The sequence below is a fragment of the Suricata suricatta genome, chromosome 4, assembly GCF_006229205.1.
Source record: "Suricata suricatta isolate VVHF042 chromosome 4, meerkat_22Aug2017_6uvM2_HiC, whole genome shotgun sequence".
NCBI lineage: Eukaryota > Metazoa > Chordata > Mammalia > Carnivora > Herpestidae > Suricata > Suricata suricatta.
In genome coordinates, this window is record NC_043703.1 from 32,472,044 (window position 1) to 32,484,414 (window position 12,371).

Below are 12,371 nucleotides of genomic sequence, written 5' to 3' on the forward strand. Positions count from 1 at the left end.
CTCTTTCCCTCTCTGCCCCTCCCCGCATTGCACTCTCTCAAAATAAATACATACATACATGCATACATGGATTATCTCACCTCATTTCTGTTGACTCTAGTGTACGAGTTTTATGTTACACATTTATTGATGTTGATTATTCACAGGCAGTCTTTATGTCAATGTGACAAGTTTTTCTGTTCATATGATGTGGTAGCTCTACGCTGGGTGTTTCAGGTGCACAAAGACAAGTAGAACATAGTCTGTTACCCATAGCACCAAAACAGTCATAGAGAAGGATAGCCCAGGGAGAGACGGCAACAGGAAAAGACACTTTACAGTAGAGACTATTTAAAAAAAAAAACTGAACCTTAAAAAGAATTTTTATTTTTTTAAAGCTTATTTTTATTTATTTTGAGAGAAAGAGCATGAGTGAGAGCAGAAGAGGGGCAGAGAGAGAGGGAGAGAGAGAATCCCAAGCAGGCTCCGTGCTGCCAGCACAGAGCAAGACTCAGGCCTCAAACTGACAGTGAGATCGCGACCTGAGCCAAAACCAGGAGTCTGACACTTAACCCAGGCACTCCCAGAAAGATTTGTTTTCTTTTCTTTCTTTTTTTTTTTTTAACAGATATTTATTTTTGAGAAACAGAGAAAGAGTGTGAGTGGGGAAGGGGCAGAGAGAGGGTGGGACACAGAATCCGAAGCAGGCTCTAGACTTTGAGCCGTCAGCCCAGAACCGGACATGGGGCTTGTGCTCTCACAAACTATGAGATCATGACCTGAGCCGAAGTTGGATGCTTAATCCACTGAGCCACCCACGTGCCCCACCCCTAGAAAGAATTTTTAAAGGAGAAAGCAAGCCACAGGAAACTGAACTCTAGCAAAACTTGAAGGTAGGATAGTGAGGGAAAACTTGTCCAAATTTGCTAAAATAAAGACTTTGGGAAACTTAGGTTTACTTATAAACACCAAAAGAGTTTGTGTCCCACCCAATATGGTAATTACTGTAGCCTTTCATAGAAAATAATAACATCAAGAGAAAGTTGTCATAGACAAAGTCACTCTAAATTCACTTTGGAATAAATTCACCACAACATCTGTATATATTTGAACAACATAGAGATGAGATGTACAAAGCATAGTATAGATTCAGTCTAATATTGCATTATACATGGATTCATGGATCCATTGATATAATAATTTTCTTCCCCAGGGCAGGGGTCCTTGGTGCTTTGTTTAGTAACTCCTGGTGTCAAATACGGCAGTAATGGAGGGCAAGGTTAGAAAGATAGTCTAGGATATCATTATAGGGAGCTGTTAAATAAGGACTAGAAGTTTGTTTTCAATTTAAAAGAAGGCATTCTAAGTATACAAGTACATAGAGGATGATGCAAAATGTGGTTTGGGAAAAAAAAATAATTTAGTTTGATATTAGCATCACATGGGTGGATGTCATCCCTGTCATACTCCCCACTGGACCCACAATGTCTAACAGAGTGCCTGGATCATATCAGGCGCTGATCAATAGATCTTTGTTGAATAATAAATAAATGAATGCAACCAATCACAAGGACGGTTCCCAAAAGTACAGGGAGGCAAACGTGTCAAGTGCTATGGAGCAACCGAAGAGGATGAGAACAGAAAGTAAGAACATCAGATGGTGAATGGTTAGGGGTCGGATGTCGTCTTCACAAGAGACCTTCCTGTAGAAGACCAGAGCAGAGCCCAACTTGACTGGTTAGTGAAGAAGGCAGAAGACACCAGATTATTTCAGAAAATCTGGCACCTCCTTTGGCGAAGACTTTAGCATTGTCTAGTGAAGTCGAATTAAACGGCTCAGCAGTTGCAATAACAGAACAATGGAGAAAGTAGTGTGGCTTCTCAGGACGGGGAATACAGAGATGAACATTTCTGAAGCCTCTGTTCCAAATCATAAATATTTAGGAGGAATGGCAACTTTCTCTCAAGCGGCTGAGGGAGAAAAGTACTTTATACTATGTTTACCCATTTTCTGAAAGCCTAGGATTGTTTCAGATTTTTTAAAAAATCACTGGAAATGTTTTTAAATAGAAAAAGAAGCTTTAAAAAGTATGTCAACATCATTTAGAAAGCTAGAGATAGGGTAAGAATTTGAATGGGAGACATTATTAAGCAAATGTGATGTTTTTGTTGGGAGACTTTTTTGAAGGGGAGACACCGGTCTTTTAGAATCAAGAGAATGTAATATATTTATAGGTAGGGCTGAAGAATCAAGATAGAAGAGAAATACAACCGGAATGTGGTCTAATAAATGATTCAATTCAGCATGCTAAATTTCATGGGATGGTAAAAAGAAAGCAATTGGCAAAGAGGCCAATAGTCCCCACTTTTGCCTTCAGGAAGTTGAACTGCAAATTTTTCAAAACAGAAATATGTGCCCTTTCACCTCAGAGTGACTCTAGAATGTATTCGTAGGTGGATTGCAGGTCAGTGTTAGTGGGAATGGACGTAAGAGGTGCTAGAATTTTCAGGGCCAATGTTCCCAATATTCCAGGACATCAGCCTCTACACGAGGCTCTGATTTAGCCTCCCTCCTGATTACTAACACATCAGTGCAGGTCCCCTTTGTAAGATGTTGTTGTTGCATGTAATCAGTGGTGCTGTGTTTATCTTTATCAACGTGTCATTACCATTCAGCAGACTGTTTTTATGCACTGATTCCACAGAAATCAGGGACCTGTTAGTCCTGTTATCTAAATGGGGCTCAGGGAGATGGAGATGCTGTGGCTGTGGGGTACAGTAGAAAGAGCTACAGTTAGACTGGCTACCAGGGCAGATTGCCATCTTTGGAAACTGAACAGGCAGATCTCTAATCTGTTTTAGGAAGAAATTATTATTTGCTAGTCCATTATAACCTCCAGAACTACTATAGCTAAGTGAGTAAATAGTATCACTCCTGTCCCTGGTATAAAACCATCAGTTGTGGAAGAATGTTGTAATTCTGTTTGGTTAAACATGTTGGTGAAGCAGGCATAACAGGTAGACCAGGAAATTGACTCCATAGACAGCATAAATACGTATTTGTTTTTGCTGGAAAAGACACACAATATTATAATTATAGGTCTTTAATCATTGTGGAGAAAATTTGAGATGATGATGGAGAGAAGACAAGGGCAATTTCCATATCTTAAGAGAGACACAAACTGTACAGTGAAGATCATGGGGTTTGGATTCAGACAGTGGTTCTCTTTTATCCCGACTTTGTGATCTTCAGCAAGCTAGTGAACCTCATTTTCTTCATCTGTAAAATGGGATTAATGGTACCTTACAGGGTTTTTATAAGGATTAACAATAATATATGTAGAATGACTATTATTATTATCTGCTTACTCATACTCTGCTATACTGCTCATTAGCTATTACTGTTCTTAATATTTAATATACACAAACTACATTCTAACCCAGTAAGTCCATAACTAGTGGCTTACAGACATTTCATAATCATCAAAAACAAGCAAATACACAGATTAAATAAATAAACATAGCCTTTTCAAGTTGAGGTATCTTACTATAAATCTTTTTTTAGCTTCCATTCCTCAACCTTGTGGGGAAGGAAGGAAAGAAAAGAGGGGAAAAAGGAAAGGACAGAGGGAAGGAGAAAAGAAAGAAGAAAGGAAGGAAGGAAGGAAGGAAGGAAGGAAGGAAGGAAGGAAGGAAGGAAGGAAGGAAAGAAAGAAAGAAAGAAAGAAAGAAAGAAAGAAAGAAAGAAAGAAAGAAAGAAAGAAAGAAAGAAAAGGAAAGGAGAAAGGGAGGAAGAGAGGGATGGAGAGAGGAAGGAGAGAGACTGGAAAGAAGGAAAGAAGGACAGAAGGAAGGAAGGAAGAAAAGAAAGGAGAAAGGGAGGGACAGAGGGATGGAGAGAGACTGGAAGGAAGGACAGAAGGAAAGAAAGAAGGAAAGAAGGAAGGAAGTAAAGAAGAAAGAAAAATTATATCATATTAGGAATGGGGACTAGGAAGCTTTAAATGGAATGAAAGATAACCAGATTGAAGTGTTACTATAGAATCTATCTTATGTCAGAACATTATCAGATATACTTAAATAAGCAATTTCAAGAAGAGTTTATTTTCAATTATGACAATATTCTCATATGTAGTTTATAATCTTTCTCTAAATAGGGTTATCCTTTGTTCTGGTTTGCCTAGGACATTGCTAGTTTATTCCTGTTATTTATTAATAGTCTCTACAGTTCTGGGGCACCTGGGTGGCTCAGTTGGTTAAGCGTTAGACTTCGGCTCAAGTCATGATCTCTGGGTTTGAGAATTTGAGCTCCACGTCTGGCTCTGTGCTGACAGCTCAGAGCCTGGAACCTGCTTTGGATTCTGTCTCCCTCTCTCTCTCTGCCCCTCCCCTGATCACACTTTCTCTCTCTTTCAAAAATAAGTAAACATTAAAAAATTTTTAAATGGTCTCTATAATCCTTCTACTCTTAAAAATATCCTACTTTGGATAAAAAGCACAGTCATCCTATATAAAGCATTTCACACTTGAATTTTCATGAGGACCCAGGTTAGATGCGATACAATTAGAAGGTATTGTGTACTCTACCTACAACCTGAGTAAATTACACAGATTGGATCCAAGACTGTGAAATGTTTTCATAGCAGATTTTCAAGTTAACATTTTATTAATGGGTTGCAATGTAAAAAAAGAGATAATGCAAACAAGAAAGATGTACAGAACCAAGAGAGGACCAAAGCAAATGGAAACCTGTGCCAAGTCACTGGTAGGTAGGAGTCCTGCTGCAAGCAATATGGAAACAATAAGTAAGTCAATTCAAACATTAGTTTATGAAGTATAAATATCCTAATTTTTGTTATGATGTCACTGTATCACTTTGAATAGACTTAAGCAGTGTGCTTTTCAATATTATTCATTTATTCAGCCTTACCTCAATTGAACTGAATATCCACCAGAAAAGCAAAAATGGATATCTTCGTATAGAATAAAGACAGAGAAAATAAATGTCAACCAATGACAAATACCTAAATGTAAATTAAGTCTAATAAGTTCTACCAAATTATAATCACAAAGTAATGGTGAATTACAGATTTTTTTATTCTTTCATTGATTTGCTGAAAGTAAATCTCTATGAGTAAAAATTTCTGAAAATTCTATGTTTAAAAAATATCCAATCTGAAATCCTCCAGTAATCCAGACTCTTCTGTCATTAATCTATTGATATTATCCATTACTGAGTGTGCAAGGAGGCTAGTACTTATTTCATTATGTCTCTTTAAAAATTAGTTTAGGAGGCCTCTCTGAACATGACACCCAAAGTCAGAAATCATTAAGATAAGACAGTAGATTTGACCAAATACCAATGAAATATGTAGAGCAAAACCCTTGACAACCAAAACCTAGAAACAGAATATGTAAAACACATGGTGGGCAAAAGGTAGTCCATGCTTAATACAGAAGTTCTCAAAAATCAATTTAAAGAAATAGTTTCATAGAAAAATGGGCAAAGATTTCAAAAGAGAATTTACATCTTAAGACACAAATAGCAAATAAGAAAAGATATTCAGCCTCATTGATAAACAAATTCAAGTTAACATAACAATTGGATAAAGTGCTTTTACCTAGTAGACAGAGAAAGAATATTTAGAGTGAAAATGTTTCTCTGATGAGGATGAAGGAAACAAATCATTTTCATACATTCTGGGTGAGAAGGTAAGGCAGCGAAACTTTTCTAGAAAGAAATTGGGTGATAATGCATTACAAACCTTCGTGATGTACAGGTCATTTGATGGAGAAGTTCTCTTTCTAAGGATTAGTCCCAAGAAATGGACTGGAAAAGAGCACAGAGTATTATACATAAAGCTATTCATCACAGGGATTCACACATTGACAAAAATTACAAAGAGCCAACTGTCTATCAATACTAAATGAAATGAAGATGGTACATTTATAGATGGAATTCATTAAGAGTATAAATTTATATTTATTGACATATAAAAAGACCAATATACATTTAATTGAAAAAAGCTTGTTACAAAACAATGTTTAAGGTAAGACCCTATTTTTAAAAAGAAGAATATATATTAAAATTATAACGTTACCTTTCAGTGTCAGGATTACATAGAATTTTTGCTTTCTCCTTTACAGGTGTATTTCCTAAATTATTTACAACTGGAATAAAAATCATAAAGTTATTTCCCTATTTTGAAGGGGGGAAATGTCATGATACGTAATTTCTGGCCATTTTTGACTAGGTGGATATGAAATTTAATTCTCTCTTCAAAAGAAAAAGTCATATTTATATTCTACTGAAAACCTAAATGGAAAGTGTGCCTCATACCTGAAACCTTCCAATAATGATACTGGGAAATTTCTACATGCAGAGGTTGTGACCTCTGCAAACAAAAGGGTCACGTGAAACAAAAGGTCCCTTATGTGACGGCATAAATCAGCTTTGTGAGTGGGGCAGTCCATTTGAAGGGAAGATGCCTTAATATTGATTTGTTGTTATTCTAAAGGTTGGCATCTCTTCCTTTTATTCTCAGCCCCATTTCTTCTTACTCCCCAGCACAAAATGAGCCAGATTTTGGGAACCAGGAGAAAGAGTAACTGGAGGGAATTGGGAAAGAAGGAAATGATGACAAAGAGAAAAACTTCCTGCCCATGGCTTGGAAAACAGTGCTATCAGACCCATAAATTTGGTGCTAATTTTGTCTGTGGAAAATCACAGAAATGAGCCCAAATGCCTCTCCTTCTGGTCCACACACAAATTTTAAATCAAGATTTAGCCCAGAGGGGGAAAAATGAGCCAAATAAATACATGTGGCTGGCTAAATCCCTCACAAAGGGGCCTTCAGTGTTTCTACTCAGCATAAGAACATAACTCCTGGCTCTTCCACAGAAATGATTCATGAAAAAGAAAAGCTAAATATGTTTTCTTAAGAAGCAAGTCAATGTGTCAGAAAAATATGATTGTCCTAATCCAGTTTAACTTTTAACCTCGATAAATAAGCAAGAGAAATTTGCAACCTGAACCTTTCTTAGCAGTGAATGTTTCTCTTCCTTCTTACTCCTCAAGAGTTTTTCTTTTTATCCTGGAGATGAAGGGATATTATAATTCATAAAAATTTTATCCCTACAGGAATCTGGACACCCCCAGAAAAATGAGCCAGTGAAAGAAATAATGAAAATTGCTTTCACAATTACTTTTTACAAAGGGGCAGGCACCCACTTGGGTACAACCTGGGGTAAAAGCAAAGGATTAAGCAAGACTTTCCAGAAGACTTTCTCTCCCCAGTGGAGGAGCAGTGGACCAGGGGTCAGAACACAGTACTCCACCAGTATCAAGTTATGTAACCTGGAGTGAGTCCCTTAACTCCTCCAAAACTCTTAAAGAAATGGAGAACAGGTTGGTGGTGTCAGAGGCAGAGGGTGGGCAAAAGGGGTGAAGGTGATCAAACGGTCCAAACGTCCAATTATAAGGTCCTCAGGATGGTGGCAACAGTTAACAGTACTGTATATTTGAAGGCTGCTAAGAGAGTAAATCTGAAGACTTTTCATCACAAGAAAACCGAATTTTGTAACTATGTGTGGTGATGGCTGCAACTCGATTTAGTGTGGTGATAGTTTCATAGTGGATACAAACCCCAACTCATGATGTTGTACACCTGATACAAATCTAATGTTTTATGTCAATTACATCTCAATTAAAAAATGAAGGAGAGAAAATCCCCACCAGCGCAGACCCCGATGCAGGGCTGATCCCATGGCTGCCACATCATGACCTGAGCCAAAATCAAAAGCTCAGTGCTCAACTGAGCCACCCAGGTCCCCCTAATAATTCTTCGTGCAAATTCCTGGTTAGTATAATATTGCATGTAATATTGCAAGTAATGTCTTTTCCCTATCTGTATCTTGGTTTTTTTACTCTTCTTTTTTCTTTTGTTTGTTTGTTTGTTTGTTTGTTTGTTTAGAGCAGGGAAGGGGCAGAGAGAAAGGTAGAGAAAGAATCCCAAGCAGGCTCCGCACTATCAGCACAGAGCCCGACAAGGGACTAGATCTCATGAACCGTGAGATCATGACCTGAGCAGAAACCAAGAGTCCAGTGCTTAACCAGCCAAGCCACCAGGCGCCCCTGATTTTTTTTTTTTTTACTCTTCTAATGCTGTCTTTGAGGAACAGCTATCAATTTTAATGCAGATCAATGTATTATTTTCCCTTTAAATTAGCACTTTTTCTTTGCCCACACCAAGAAATGGATGGTTTATTTTTATCTTTATCTTTTCTGCATCAAGTCATTCAACCAGTAGACCAAGGTAAGTACCATACTCAAAGTTTCAAAAGGTGACAGGCTTTGTTTCAAGGAAAAGCGTTGAGGATCTGTGTTTCCCTTTTTCTCTGCTGATGGTAATTTATGAGTCTGCTGGGAAACTGATTCTCTCTCTCTCTCTCTCCAGTGTTCTCTCTGAATCTCACCATGCGTCATTGGCAAATTCCCCTATTTCATCAACCAGTTCTCTGAATGCTCTCTTGACTTTCTTAAACTAACTGAAACTATCTGCAGTCCATTCCACCCATTCCTCCAAGCAAGGGTGGATCCTGGTTTTTCAGAGTTCGTAAATGTATACAGTTTGGGGAATCCTTCTAAAGAAAAGAAAATAAGTAAAATAACAAAATACAAACCTGGAGCAACGCGTATGAAACTGACAAATATAAAAAGCTCACAGATGCCCTCGGTGGGGCCAGTGCAAGAGAGGGATTCTAGCCACAGGTCACAAGTCCCTGTACCACCTTCTGGGGTAGGCTCTTTTCCCCTTGTGAATCTTTGTACACAAGAGCCTGGAGTTGGGGATACATTCCATTTTTTGGTCATTTGTTTTTCTCTGTCAAAAGCCCTGACGAATGCAGACCATTCATCCACTTTTTCTCATTTTTATTACTAACCTCCCTTGGCTATTACCTACTTTTATTGAGAATTTAAACTCACTTAGGACTGCTCTTGGGGTAACTTTGTCCCTTAATACCCACGAAGATGATTTGTCCAACAAATCTCCATCTCTCCTGTGCCACCCCTGCTCACACACACTCTCTTTCTCAAAAATAAATAAACATTAAAAAGAAGAAGTTCTTATGTTATCACTTTTTATGTTGTATTTTCTTGTTTCTTCTGCCATTTACTTCCATATTTTTAAACAATATGATTGGTATTTCTTGTTTTGTGAATTTGGATAATTTTTAGTGGCTTCCTTTTGTTTGGTGAAGACCTAGCTCTCCTACACCAACCACCATTCCCCATGTCTCCTCCCCATTTCCTACCCAATAGTAATATTACTATTTTCTTACTAAACAACTTATCAGGGTTTTCATGAGTCTGTTCAAACATAGTTTAATTCTAGAGCTGGGTAGTTACATTTTTATACATATTTTGGGTTTTACTTGAAGGTATAATTTTTTTAAGATCCTGCATGACTCAAATGTCTGACAATACTCTTGTTTTATCTTTCAACTTGATGATAATTTGGATATAAAATTTAGGGCTGAAAATAATTTACTCTGGTATTTTGTAAGTATTCTTCTGTTGCCTTTTGTCAGTAATATAACAATTGAAAAGTTGAATGGTGTGTTGCACATTATGCTCTTTCACTTAGTTTTTTCTATTTCTGGAAGCTTCTAGAAGCCTCTCCTACGATGGTGCTCTTATATGTCAGTGTGGTGTGTCTTGAAGTAGGTCCTTTTTCATTCGTTCTCCTGGGTATTCTGTCAACTTCCTCAATCTAAAGATTTATGTCTTCTAATTGGGGGGAATGTTCCTGTATTATATTTTTCACAAGCTCCTGTCTTTTCTTAGCTCTCTGAAATACTCTAAGTTAAATGTTAGACACCTTGGTCCTCTAAGAATTGTCTTTCCTTTTCTTTTTTTCCCCACCATTTTGGTTTTTGTTCTATTTTTTGGAAGATTTATTCTGGTTCATTTTCCAACTAGTTTGTTGTATTTTTCATTTCATCTAAACCTTTTTTCTTTGTTGTTTCTTTTCTTATAGTTTTCTTATCTTGTGTTAGATAGGCAATACCTCATCTGCCTAGTAATATTAAAGACTTTAACAAATAATTATGTTGTTCTTTCATTTACCTCTGTTTCCTCCAAGATTTTCTATTCTATTTGCTTTCATCTCTCTTTTTTTTAATTAGGAAGATTAAAGTGAGGGTTTTTCTCAAATGTCTGATTATTATTATTTCATAGATTACATTTAAAAATGCTTGGAAACCAGATCCAGTCCAGGACTGATCAAGTGCTGGGTTCCAGTGAAATCTGAATAATCAGGGAATTATGTGGATGTACGTTACCTAGAGTTTTTCTATTTCTCCCGAGAAGTCTCCTTGAGTTTCTTGCTTGTGTAGTAAAGACCAATGTTCCTGCAACAGGCAATTAAAAGGGAATGAGAATTACTCCACTCAGTTTGCAGACTTGAGATTAATCTATTTTCATCCCCAAGTTGCACATCCATCTTTCATTCTCCCATGTGCCCCTCATTCCTTCACTACTCAAGTTCAAATACTCCCTAGAGTGCATGCCCATTTTCTTGCCAGAGAGGACAGCATCTTGATGCATGACAGGTCAGGCTTATCTTGACACTAATAGCTTTGTATTCAAACTTCCATCCAATCCCTCTATTTCTAGGTCTTTCCCTTGCCCTCCCTCCCTCCAGTACCCCATGACTTCAAGTCCTGGTCAATAAGAATTAACTCACTGATCTTTGGTACTCTCTGCACATACTTTAAACTATAATTATCCACTTCTATCTAAATCAGTTACCTTCCTCTGTTTGCATTTTCCAAAAATAGGTGGTAATGCTTTAACTCCTGCTTACTTCTCTCCTTTTTTCATTGTTCTTAAACTTTTGTGCCTTTTTTATTCCTTCACTATTATTTCAGAGAAGTCTTTGGAATAAAAGGAGAAAGCTACCTGTGGTCAAACATTCATCCTTATCATCTTTATCCAAAATAAACGATTTGTTGTTTAAAATTCTCCAATGAATTTTTATCACATTAAGGATAAGATATTAATAATAATAATAAAATGATAATAATATCCAAGGGGTGCCTGAGTGACTCAGTCCATTAAGCATCTGACTCTTAACTTCAGCTCAGGTCATGATCTTATTCATGGTTTATGATTTTGAGTCCCACATAAAGCTCTGCTCTGACAGTGCAGAGCCTGCTTGGGATTCTCTCTCTCTCCCTCTCTCTCTGTCCCTCTCCTGCTCACTCTCTCTAAAAAGAAAGAAAGAAAGGAAGAAAGAAAGGAAGAAAGAAAGAAAGGAAGAAAGAAAGGAAGGAAGGAAGGAAGGAAGGAAGGAAGGAAGGAAGGAAGAAAGAAAGAAAGAAAGAAAGAAAGAAAGAAAGAAAGAAAGAAAGAACAAGCTCCAAGGCATACTAGGCTGGTTCAGCTGGTGGAATATTCAATTCTTAATCTCCAGGTTGTGACTTTGAGCTCCATATTTGGTGTAGAGATTACTTTAAAGTAAAAAATCTCAAAGAAAAAAAACAAAAGAATAAGATCAATGGGGCACCTGGGTGGCTCAGTAAGTTAAGCGTCTGACTGTTGGTTTTAGCTCAGGTTTCATGAGTTCGAACCCCACATTGGGCTCTATGCTAGCAGCACAGAATCTGCTTAGAATTCTCTGTCCCTCTCTCTCATCCTCTCCCCCACTCACACTGTCTCTGTTTCTCTCAAATAAGTAAATAAAACTTAAAAAAAAAATAGGATCTAGCAATAGCACTGCTAGGGATTAACCCAAGTGATACAGACAGAAGTGCTGATGCATTAAGGCACATGCACCTCAATGTTCATAGCAGCACTGTCAACAATAGCCAAATCATGGAAAGAGCCTAAATGTCCATCTCCATCACCTGATGAGTGGATCAAGAAGATGTGGTATATATATATATACAATGGAATACTACATGGCAATGAGAAAGAATGAAATCTGGACATTTGTAGGAAAGTGGATGGACCTTGAGGGTGTCATGCTAAGCGAAATAAGTCAGGAAGAGAAGGACAGATACCATATGTTTGCATTCATAGGTCTAACAGGACAACAGGAGAAACCTAATGGAGGACCAGGATGAAGGGGAGGGGAAAAGAGAGTTGGGGAGAGAGAGGGACACAAAACCTGAGAGACTATTGAATACTGAAAATGAACTGAGGGCTTGATGGGGAGGGGGAAGGGAGGTGGTGGTAATGGAGGAAGGCACTTGTGGGGAAGAGCACTGGGTTTTATATGGAAACCAATTTGACAAACTATTTAAAAAGAAAAAAGGATCTAGAAATGTCACTATGGCTTTCAAAGCCCCACATTGTCTGGTCCTATTTGTCTTTCCGCCCCATCACC

The 12,371-nt window shown here is 37.6% G+C and overlaps 1 long non-coding RNA gene across 2 annotated transcripts; it reads right to left on the bottom strand.

Annotated features, from left to right (window-relative positions):
* Positions 1 to 3,124: 3,124 nt before the first annotated feature.
* LOC115290544 lies at positions 3,125 to 10,379 on the bottom strand. 2 transcript variants are annotated; one of them, XR_003908175.1, is made up of 4 exons: positions 10,324 to 10,379; positions 5,745 to 5,809; positions 4,910 to 4,952; positions 3,125 to 3,259 (listed from the first exon to the last, which is right to left on the bottom strand). It is a non-coding gene; the product is annotated as an uncharacterized LOC115290544 (long non-coding RNA). The 2 variants fall into 2 exon arrangements; XR_003908176.1 differs by lacking the exon at positions 10,324 to 10,379 and adding an exon at positions 6,081 to 6,131.
* Positions 10,380 to 12,371: the final 1,992 nt, after the last annotated feature.